This window comes from Lissotriton vulgaris, chromosome 5 (assembly GCF_964263255.1).
Source record: "Lissotriton vulgaris chromosome 5, aLisVul1.2, whole genome shotgun sequence".
NCBI lineage: Eukaryota > Metazoa > Chordata > Amphibia > Caudata > Salamandridae > Lissotriton > Lissotriton vulgaris.
Genome location: NC_141693.1, coordinates 1,527,636,752 through 1,527,648,858, shown reverse-complemented (window position 1 = coordinate 1,527,648,858; position 12,107 = coordinate 1,527,636,752). Strand labels below are relative to the sequence as shown.

Genomic DNA, 12,107 nt, shown 5'->3' with positions numbered 1-12,107 from the left:
ATTGGGAGTTGGAATTCCTAATTTGGGTCTCAGAGGCACAACAATGTTTGTGCTGTGTTTTCACTCATGTGTGGGTGTCCGCTTGGGAATACGCACATGATGGGGACTGAACGAATGCCATAGCAAAATTATTTTATTAACATAGAGACGCCAGAAGTTTATCATCATACACTCTCCTTCTGCACATTTTGTTTCTGGGCGAGCCCCTTACTGCCTCCCAGTGTTATGTTGCTCACTTTATTATTTGTATCCAGGATGAAGCGATAGCCCTTTGTTATGCGGGTTGTTGGGGAATATGGGGAGCGACACAGACACCGACACCGAAATAGTGTGAAAAAGGCCGCTTTTACTGAAACAGGTGCACATCACAATTACAAGGCCCTTGGCCTAATGCCTAACAAAACTACGACCTTACTATACAAGCTGTTACCTATGTTACGCTACCCCCACCCCTAAGGTTCTCCCACACAACATTTAAAACCTGCCATTCAGTACCACCTACTGTGACCAACCAAAAATGAGATTGCTAGCCGAGAAATGAAATGTGAATCAGAGAAACAGACCAAAATGAGGGGGGGGGGGAAGAAAAAATTCTAGAAAGCTGGGGACCAGCTACCGGAAATGCTCAAAATTGTGACAGGAACACACAAAATGGAGGAATACATATCCCTTGGGCTAGAAAATAGCCCAAAACGCCCAACCAGCCCAAAAAGCCCAACCAGTCTAAAAAGCCCAACCAGCCCAAAACAAGGGGGGAGCAGAGTCCCGTGCCGCTCCCATTCCCCAAACATCCCGGGGGCCCGACCTCCCTACGCTTGGCTGCCCCCCAAGACCCCTTTGGGGAATATGGGGAGCAACACAGACACCGACACCGAAATAGTGTGAAAAAGGCCGCTTTTATTGAAACAGGTGCACATCACAATTACAATGTATTTATGTATGTATGTATAGGCATTTATATAGCGCACTACTTACCCGGAGGGTCCCAAGGCGCTTCGACCGCTGCAAAACCCTTCCTGGCTTCCCTGAGAGATGGTCCCTTAATGGGTATCTCCAGGGTGAGGCCAGGCATCCCAGGCGGTCGGGTGGGGCCGTTAGTGAAGATGAGGCAAGCTAATGCCCGGAGTTGCCGAGTGTGATCGCTGATCAGAGTGGGCACCGAGGCAAGAGAATTATCGAGTCCGCTGACCCTGGTCCAGAAACCTGCCGCGCCGGGAATCGAACCCTGGTCCCGGGCCGTCCTCTGCTCTCGGGTCTGCCGCCTCTAACCAGTGAGCCACACTAATGCCTAACTAAGGCCTAATGCCTAACAAAACTACGACCTCACTATACAAGCTGTTACCTATGTTACGATACCCCCACCCCTAAGGTTCTCCCACACAACATTTAAAACCTGCCATTCAGTTCCACCTACTGTGACCTTACAATTTTGACCTTTGAACTTTGAACGTTACCCTTGGTGTGACCTTTCAGCCTTTCCCTTTGACCTTTGATCTTTGAACTTTGAACTTTGACCGTTGAACTTTGACCTTTGACTTTTGAACCCTTGGTGTGACCTTTTAACTGTTCACTTTGAACTTTGATCTTTACCATTTTACCTTTCAACCTTAACCTTTACGACTATTAACCTGTCACTAACCTAATTTCCTAAAGCACCTTAAAGATCCTACCTCGTGAACTTGTCTGCCCGTACCCTTTCAGCCAGGATTGCCTCTGTCAATAACAAATAAACTTGGCAAAACATGTCAACTTGAGTGACAACCGCCACCCAGAAAAAAGGGGGGGTAGACTCCCCTTTTTTCTGCCCCCCCCCCCAAAACGGGGAACCAATCAAAACTCTGCAAAAGAAACCTGCACCTAACACTCCGATCCAACGAGAAAAGGGGACCACTGAAAACCTTATATACCATCCTACGATTAAGGGATAATGCAAGCCACATGAGCGTCGAAAAAAGAAGTCCTGGCAGCACAAACCCCTTCCAAGTCTTCCAATTGCAATGTGTTCAGACCCAACCGATGCCCCAAATGGCCAGTCCACAACCCACCTGGCCGTCGCTCAACCGATGGAATGACTCACCTATACGTAAAGTCCTAACAACTTATCTTAAGAGGGTAACAGCTACCTCCCCCCCAGACTCCCCTCTCCTCACAAAGCCATGCGCCAAAAAATATGTAGAGAGTCACAATAAACACAAAAAACGCCTCTCGTTCGTGTTAGACCAATACCAAGGATCCTCCAGTAACAAAACAGACACCCAGGAGCCTCCAACTATGGCTGAACCTGAAAACAAAAATTGTTCAGAAAAGGAAGTATCTAGAAACACTCCCCCCTGACCAGAACACATTGCAAACAGCAGTACATGCCCGACTCCCTAATACCTAATGCCTGCTATGCTCCGAACCCATGGGCAGCCTTCCAATAACCTGAGTGCCATCAAACCCCACAGCAACGCGGTTAACCTAGGACCAATTCACCCCTTGCCACCCCAAAGCGCCAGAACAAACCCCCGCCCAGAGAAAACTTTCACACAGTGAAGAGCCACACGTCCCAGAGCCCAAGCCAACAAAAAACGACATACCTGCGCACTGCAGCCCCACCTAACCCTCTCCAGACATATGAAACATGTCTAAGAAAAACCTACTGCCAGGAGCACCTAGGTGAAACATATAACCTAAGAGCTCGGATACCCAAAAGACACCAGAAGAAAACAAGCCTGTTCATAAAACAAGCGTACTTCAAAAACCCTCCCTGCCAAATACAGGCAACGCCCCTAAACTGAAAAACATCCCCTGATCACCCCCATGACTCCTCCCGCTGACAAGCACCAGATGCCATAAATTGTCTCCAGGCCAGAGAAAGAACTGCGCAAGTAGGAGCTGAATATGAACCTACCACCAGCTGAAAGACCCTGCGTTGTATACATACCACAGCTGTTCCGGAATTGTGGTCGGAATCCTATCCACCTACATGGCCAGTACACAGAATCCCCTCCTCTGCGAATGAGACCAAGCAGCAGCAAATTTCCCAGTTCACACCAGGGATAAAAAGTGCCCTGAATGCCATAAAAAGCCTAAAGCAGCCAAGAACAAACCTGCAACCAATTCACAAACTGCACAACCCTAGCCGCCTGCTTGTAGATAATGTCCACCGCTGCCAAGATGTAAATCCTGAACCAAACTTTTTTATGTGCCGCTTCCTCCCCCCACGGCGACAAAGCCACCAGCACAGGAAAAAGGCTCAAAAACGTCAAAGCCCCTCCCACCAAAATACCACCGCTCAAACTGCCTTGTCAGAATATACCACACCCATCGCCACCTGCCGGTCCTGAAAATATTTGAACATCCCACTGAAAGTCATCGTTTCGAAACCATAGTAATCTGTCAAAGAAATGCAAAATTGACCTCCTCATGCGCAGGTCCACCTGCACACCAGCCAACAAATGGATATGGTGTAGAGGTAGCCAATCACCCTACCCAATATCCTGCAAAGTCCTACCAGCCCTGACTACCCTACAGGCAACATTGATATAACCCCACAAAAACTGGATGTCCTTCGGTGATAATTTATGCTTGACCACCTTCCTTCCAACAACACCAACATTTTCGGGTTCTTATCAACTGACCCCCGTGCCTGCATTCCTACTAAGTCAATTTCCATGCCGAAGAATGACATGGTCGACATGGCCCCATTGTTCCTCTGGTGCCCAGGGCCAACTCCAGCTCCCCCAAGAGCTTGTGGAAAGTGTCTAGTGCTACCTGGCCCTCCGTGGAGCCCGGGGAACGTACAAAAGAAGACATCTAAGTAGTGTGTTACCAGCCTCGGACCAGTGTGCTGTGTAAAATACCCCTGAAAAAAGGTGCTGAAACACTTAAACAAACATGACCCTGAAATTCCTTGCCGCCCCTGCAACCCCATGATTATTGTGGAGGCCCAGATGTGCAAGCACCTGTCCGGTGCACCTGCTGGTTTCCCTGCACCCTGCCTCCCCAAAATCTAACCAAGCGGTGTTTCCTTCCGCACTGAGAGAACTTGGGTATGAACTTACCATACTCCCTTGTGCCCAAGCCTTCATAAAAACTCCCCTCACGCTCCTGATCCTGAATATGTAGCTATTGTCCGACCCACCCCTCCCCGGGTAGGCCTTCCCTGAAGGGGCCGGCACCTACAGGTAACCACTTACGGTAAGTATAGGCCTTCCAGTTTACATTTGTCAACAGCACCGTAAGCAGCTCGGCCAGCTCATACCTTCCTTCCTTAGACCATTCGTTGGACCGTATCTCCTTGTGAAGTAGCTTCAACCTTTCAACGTATTCCCCCCCTTCAAACGTGCTCTTTCGTGGCCAACATAAAATGCGCACCTGGGGGCTTTTTGCTACACCCATGTACAGGAGGTTTTTATTAAACTTTAGCTCTTTACTCTGCAAGGCTCTTTACCTAGCCCCTCCGTCCAGTGTTCATGCCACTCTCCACTTAGTGCCTGATGCAACCACTTCACCAGTCCCCACACCTCGGACTCTAATATATTTACCCATGTGGAGCTTACCACCCGGCTCCTCCCATACATCATCACCCCTTCTCTCCACCGATGCCATTTTTGGTTTGGCCCGTGGAACAACCTTCTCACTCCGCTCAGTCTCTAATATATTTACCCATGTGGAGCTTACCACCCAGCTCCTCCCAAACATCGTCACCCTTTGCCTCCACCGACACCATTTTTGGTTTGACCTTCTCACTTCGCTGGGCGCTCTTTAACCGATTCACATACGGAGCTTACCACACAGCTCCTCCCAAAAATACTTCACCCTTTGTCATTGGTGGGTTGGCCCATAGTACAACATTCTCACCTGGCTCTAGCAAGGCTACCCGACCAGGCGCCGATCTCCATGACATTTGCTCAACCGGGTCCACCGTCTGAGGATCCCTAACCAAGGGCCGCGCTCTCTTCCGGGCCCCAACGCCGCTGCCCTCCTGGGCTGCACCGCCTCCGGTGCCTTAAAAAATCTAGGAGACACATGAGAAGGCACCCCCCTTCCTCATTGTCGCTCCACTCCCCTTCCTCAGGGAAGTCATCATAATACAGTACAAACGATTCCTCTATCTGTATAGGATCCATCATAAAACCCACACTGCGGGCCTCAGCCGACCCAACATTGCCTACACCAAGCGGCCTGTGAAAATACTCCTGGCGGGGGAGCCGCTGTACTCGCCGGTACTCCCCCCTGCAGTGACTGCAGCGTCTGTTTTACGTTGGGGTCAGCGAGGTCGCGCCTGACCTTCATTTGCTGACCCCGCCGCCGCCGGTATGGAATGTGCCGCGCAAGGCTCCACCCCCCCTTCTCCTCATTGCATTGGGACCGCACTTCGCCCTGCTGACTGAGTTTTGTTTTTCGTTGGGGCCAGCGAGGTCGCGCCTGACCTTCGTGTGCTGACCGCGCCGGGCTCCCCCGCCGGTACGGAATGTGCCGCGCAAGGCTCCACCCTCCCTTCTCCTCAGTGCATTGGGGCCGCACTTCGCTCTGCTGACTGACTCCTGTTTTACGTTGGGGCCCGCGAGGTCGCGCCTGACCTTCGTATGCTGGCCGCGCCGGGTTTCCCCGCCGGTACGGAATGTGCCGCGCAAGGCTCCAATCTCCCTTCTCCTTGATGTATTGGGACCGCACTTCACCCTATCGAGTCTGCCGACCTACGACGCTCCTCAACCTATGAAAATCAAATTTGGACTGGAGTGCTGGGAGCGCCCAAAAACTAACTGGCCTGCAATCTCCCCTGGCCCAAGGACCAGCCTCGAAAAAAACGTTCAGCACTCTGCCCCCCAGAGCCATAACTCACGGTACTTATCCGGGAGGGCCGCGGAGGGGGAGGGGTCCCCCTCTGCCACATCCCCACTCCACACAAAACTCCTGAAAAAACCAGGCGCGGCGAAGGCCCCCGCGTGACGAACTCCCCACTCACCATAACCAACCCCAAAAGACCCCAACCTCCCTTCCTTATCACAATGACTGAAATGCTGAACTGCGCCCCTTAAGGGGGGCTCACTCTGGTGGAGGGGTACTAAGGTACCTGTAGCCCCCCAAACCCAGAGCCCCTAAACCCCTTGCACCCTAGAAGAAAAGAGGATCTATGCTCACCCAAGCGTGCACCCCTGCCACCGGAACCAATTACCCCACTGAAAATCCAAAAGACCTCACCCTCTCCCCCTGTCAGGACCTGCTATGGAGACTCCCCCGAGGCTGAACTTCCCCCACCCTCCAAACTGGGCCCAATCCCCCTCCCCTACAAAACTGCCACCCAATGACACCTCTCCACCCCCCGCTTACCTCGCCCCCGCTGCCTTCGCCACCGGACATGATATGCCAAACTGGGACCACTTTTATAGACTGCAGGCGGTCCTGCTCCAAAACCGGGTTCATTGTTAGGCGTTTACGACATGCAAGCAGCCATCGCCGCTGTTATGTCGCCAATTAATAAAACCCTGTGAACTGCTCCGTCCAGAAGCGGAAGTGCTTAGAGCCCCATAAAATTTCCTGATGCCATCGAAAGACACTTGAAAACTCTACCATAACAAGCCAAAAATAACTAAACTTCAGTGCAAAAATTTCCCTGACTAAAATAAAACATTTCCTGACTAAATGCTCCCAGCCACCAGGTCACCAAAGAAAAAATTCTAGAAAGCTGGGGACCAGCTACCGGAAATACTCAAAATTGTGACAGGAACACACAAAATGGAGGAATAAATATCCCTTGGGCTAGAAAATAGCCCAAACAGCCCAAAAAGCCCAACCAGCCCAAAAGCCCAACCAGCCCAAAAAGCCCAACCAGCCCAAAACGAGGGGGGAGCAGAGTCCCGTGCCGCTCCCATTCCCCAAACATCCCGGGGGGCAGACCTCCCTACGCTCGGCTGCCCCCCAAGACCCCCTTTTCACCCGGTCAGGCTTGATATTTTGCTCCCGATTTTGGTTTCCAAGCCCCCGGTCCTTTTAGTTTACATCTTGGTTCCCCATAGGCGCCGGTGCTGCTTGGGACGGGGGCTGGGCGCCAGCTCCTCGTCTCTTGTCCCGTGGATTGTGGAGGGCAGGCATGCCCTCCCACATGCCCTTCTCTCTTGCTGCTTCTGTCCTGCCCCATTGGCTTTCTGGCTCGGTGTTAGGCTGCATTCTTACATGGAAAGCCATTGCCGGATTGGCTCCCATGCTGCTTCTTACCGGCCAATTTTATCTGATGTGATATACTCCCCTGAAGTAGCGGGTTCGAGTCTCGGCAACAACATTAATTTCCCGTGACATTGTGTCCTATGTTGATTTTTAATTTTCGGTCTTCAAAGGCTATGTATTCCATTCCTGGGGTCTCCATAGTTCTGGTTTCTGGGGTGTACCTTGAAATCTCTGGTCATAGTGCCTTACTTGTCTCTTTCTGTAGCACGCATTCACCCGACAGGGTGTCCTTGCGCTCCTTGTATGCTGTTTTTCGTGTGTTTGTCATGCGGTTTCTGTCTCTAGCGCCTGGGATATTGCCCTGAGTCTAGTTCTTCCGGCTCTGGGTGTCCAATGTTTCTTCTGAATTCATTGTGCTTTGCCGCATGTTTCACTGACGGCTTCACCTTGTTGTGTCTCCGTGGCTCTGGTATGTGGCTCTTCTCCTTTGGTTTCGGGTTCCCTCCCTGGTGTTTTCAGTGGGGGGGGCTTCATTGCTGCGTGTTCCCTTGGTCCTGTGTTTTTGGTCCTCGGGATGGGATTGCCTCTCTCTCTGTGGAGGCATGGCCTCTATTGTGCCCTCGTCCTGCTGTTGTGTCCCGGGCTTGCTGGGTAGAGTTTGTCTGGTTGTTCAGACATGATTGCCATGCCTTCTGGTGTATTCTTGAGGAGGCGGTGCATCTCCGTATCACCTCTGTTGCCTCCTCTGTGGGATTTGGGCTTTGGCCTCACTGAGCTATTTCTCGTGGGTTCCTCTTGTGACTCTGGTGACACTGGCTCGTGTGGAGCGTACCTTTGGTCATCCCCGGTCTTGTGTGGGGTTCCTCCCAGCCCTTTCGGGGGTAAGGTCATGGCTGTGGCGCCCCTTCATTGCAGTCTCCCGGAGTATGCCTTCTGGTGCTGCCCTTCCTGGTGCCTCTGACACATCCTGCCTCTCTCACGATGAGTGGCCGATTGGTTCTTGCGCCATCTACGTCTCCTGGGTCCTTTGCCTGGTGGTTGATGGTTCCCGGGCTGGTATTGGGTCTGGGCTGCTGCACTCTATTACGAAGGAGCTATGGCTCAATTGTATATCTGGTGGCACCTGCTTCCACAGTACATGTTTCATGGTATCGGGCCAATCGGGGGTCTCTGCCCTTTCTTGGGTCTCTTGGCCATGGCCTGACATATGCCTTCCGGCCAAGTGGGTGTGTTGCCGTGGTTCCTGCCTCTTATTTCCTCTGGGGCCCTTCTGGCTTCTTGCCCCTTTTGATGCCTACGGCCGTACGACCCTATCTTCATCTGCTATTGTCTGTTCTTGGAGATCTGCCTGATCTGTCCTGGTTTATATCCTGGATGTGTGCCCACCATGTTACACTGGGTGCTGTGGGTTACCTTTGCATCCTCTCTTTCGGAGATGTTGCGGTTCTTGCCCTGGGTCTGCGCCTCTTTTTCCGCGTCCTCCCCTTTGGCTTGCCCTCTGTCCCTTGGGTGCTTCCTTTGGTCTTGGCTACCCTGGGAGGTCTAATGTGTGTTCCTGTGGTGCCTTGTTCTCTAAGGTGCTTTCGCTCCTTGGTAAGTCTTGTGCCTCTGGTAGCATCGGCTCTCATGGGACTTGGGTTATGATCCCGCCATTGCTTCCTCCTTCCCTGTCGACTGGTTGATTCTTCCTCATCTTTCCTTTGTCCTGGTGGTTGTGGGGTTGATGTTGCTTGGCCTGGAGTTTTATGGGTTCCTTATGATGTCTTTGAGTCCCATCCACTCCCTTACAGGTACTTCAAATCTTCTGGCTCAGGGTTCTTGGTTTCACCGCGGTTCGCTGGGTGTCCTCGGCTTGGGTGGTACTGGCTGTTGTATTCGCTACTCCTGGGCACTGTGACCTTCTCCTGACAATGTGTGGAGTTTGATCCGACCAGCCTTTCATGTGCCCCATGTCTGCTTCACCTTTTGGGGGGCGCTCGCTCTTCTCTTTTGATTCAGCACGGTTGGGTCTTGTACGGACATCATTCTGCTGTGTCTGCTCTTTCTTTGCCGGGGAATTTGATTGGGCATGTGGTGCAGCTGGCTAGTCTTCTCCTTCTTGGTTTTCTCTTTGGGGTACTAGTCGGGAGATTCAGTGACCCTGGTTGGTTCTCTTGCATCCCCTCAGGTTGCTCTGGTACATCTTGTGTCTCTGGTAGCGCTGGCTCCCACCGCATTCGGGTTCAGATCCTGCCACTGCTTTCGGAGGTTCGCTTTGTGGTACATGTACTTCCCAGTGTTTTTGGACTTGCTGTGCCCTTGGGGTCTGTGGTCATCACTGGCGGTTTTCTATGCTGTTCTTTTGCAAGGTTTCTCCCTGTTGCCTGTGTGGTAGATGAGTTCCTTCACGGCGGTTTGAACTGCCCTCCGCTGCCAGTGGTCCGCCATTCCGGCTCTCCGGGGGTCCTCTCTTGTCTCCCTTGGGTCCTTGGCTTTTTGCCTCCTGTGCAGTTTTGTTTCCTGCAACGCCTGTCGTTGCTTCACCTGTTCCCCCCAGGGGGTCTTCCTTTGGTTGCTTTCTGGTAGATTCCATGTGGGTGACGTTGGGGGGTGCTTGTCGTTGCTTGTCATCCTCTTCTTGCGTTTCTTCCCTGCCTGCCTGGTCCTTTATCCTGTCAGGACCTTCTTCCCCTACTGTCCTCGGCTGACACTCTTTGGGGTGGGGATAAGGCTCCGTTCCCTGGTTGATTTGACTCTGGTGGTCTTGGTGTACAGCCTTCTTTCGCCTGGTGGCCTTTCCTTTGTCATCTTTGGGATTGACCTACAGGTCTGTTGCCCAGCGGCGACCTCTCTTCCCGTTGGGTTTGGTCCGCTTTCTCTTTAGCTTTCCTGCTTCCGGGGGTCTCTCTTCCCCCGGTCATTTTGGAATTCTTCCTCCCAGTGTGTGTTTTCCTCCTAGGCTTCTTTCGAGGTGCCTCCTTGTTGGTGCTTTGTGCTTTGCCTTCTTGGTCCTCCCCACATGCCTTCTCCCAATTCTTGCAGTTGGGGGTAGTTCTTCTGGGGGTTTTGGTTTGGCCGTCCTTGCGGCTGTTCCCTGGTTGTGTGCTTATCTGCATTGTATTTTCTTTGGCGTCCTGGATGTCTGTTTTTTGTTTGTCCGGCGCTTGGGTATACGCTCCTTTGTGACTGTGACGAAGAAGACTGACGAGAATGGTAATGACTTACTTACCGGTAATGTTCATTACTTCGAGTCATAGTCTTCCTTGTCACAGTCATGTTCCCTCCTGCCTGCCCTTGGTGGTGGGGGGTCGAACAAAAATTGTTGTCTTTTCTTTTGCTTCTGCTTTTGTATTTCAGGATGTTTCCTGTGGTGGTCCCACCCTTATAGGCCAGGTGACAGGTACTTCCTGTTAGTCGGCCATATTGGCTGAAGACCTTTTTAATTTATGGGTAAATGCTGTGCCTGGAACACGGGGTGCTCCTTTGTGACTGTGACGAGGAAGACTATGACTCGGAGTAATAAACATTATCGGTAAGTAACCGAGTCATTTACACCTGCATCTCTGTAGCGCGCTGGGCCTATAGGGTGTGTGGCTAATACACAGTGTACTCAATTGTAGAGAGACACAGCAGTCAGGCTACTCTCCTAGCTAGAGGTCACGTGTTACCCTGGCCCATTTACGAGGGGCGATGTCTGCAAGTCTTGAAGGGTGGCAGTATGCAATGGACAGCATTGGGGTGTCAGTGGTTGAGTTGTATTGCTGAACCACCCCCTCTCCATGTGTTCCTCTGCTTCCCTAGTGTTATCCCAGGGTTCCTTGCTCTTCTCCACACCTGTCCTTAGCCTGTGACTCATTACAGAGGTGCCGCCGATGCAGTGGAGCAACAGGCTCCACCCACGTGTCAGGTGTCTTGCGCGGGCCAAGCTGTGTAGGCCTCTTGCTACTGGAGCCGGAGCGCTATCCAGTCTCTTATGCTCTGAATCACTGCAGGGCCCGGGATGGTCACCAAGCGCGCTCCCCACTGCTACCGCAGGATAAAGCAGGCGGCGTCAGTGTAGTCTTCCGCAGAATCACTGGCATCTTCGGCAGCCGCAGCCGCATCAGCTGTCTGCAGCATGCTGGAATGGGGTTGGGAGACGGAGAGTGAGGGGCCGTACTCCCCTCGTCACCAGTGTAGCAATTGCAGACAGACACAGCAGTCAGGATACTCTCTCAGCTAGTGGTTACGTGCGAACCTGGCCTGGTTTTTTATCCCCTTAGTCCGGGCACAGTCATGAGGGGTGGTGTAGTGATACAAAGTGTAGTGTGAGCTGGGTGGCTCTTAGGGCCAGATGTAGGAGCCCAAATACCGGTCGGTAACGGCCGAATTTGGCCGTTACCGACCGGTATTTGGTGATTGGAATGTAGGGGGCCAGTTATTTACCGAATCTGTAGGTGGGACTCTTCTGAGTCCCAAAGGCCTTTAAGATTCGGTTGATTTAGAGGGCGGACGCCCATCTGCCGAGTACCGCACCAACCTGCAATTTTGAAGGGGCCACGAGGATGGACTCACCTCCTGTGTGGAGCAACAGGGCAGGATTGAGGAAGCACACTGTGGCGGGGGCTCACTTGAGGGCTCCATTACCGCAGCTATGAGTGCGCCATAATCAAGGGAGAATGTTTGGGCACTACATATCCCACAATTCCTGTATATCACCTGGAGGCGTGACAAAGCATTCAATTGTGGGTTTGCCTGCCCGCCACCGCACGAACTTTCCCGGCAGCCTCTGAAGAAGAGGAAACTTGAAACGCGTCAGGCTCAAGGGGAAGCTATACATTGTAGCCTGCCACTGGTGTACTTCCATACCTGAAATTAAAAGGCTGGTAACCTTTCTCTGCTGCCTCGTGTGCGACTCAATTGGGACTACCAGCGTTTTTGAATTTAGAGGGAGGACGCCCATCCGCCGAGTACCGCACCAACCTGCAATTTTGAAG

At 52.2% G+C, this 12,107-nt stretch overlaps 1 protein-coding gene across 2 annotated transcripts in view; it reads right to left on the bottom strand.

The window, feature by feature from the left end:
- Positions 1–12,107, bottom strand: part of LOC147712933 (cytosolic phospholipase A2 gamma-like) — a 735,829-nt gene that overhangs the window by 702,634 nt on the left and 21,088 nt on the right. The gene's annotated exons all lie outside the window — the stretch shown is intronic.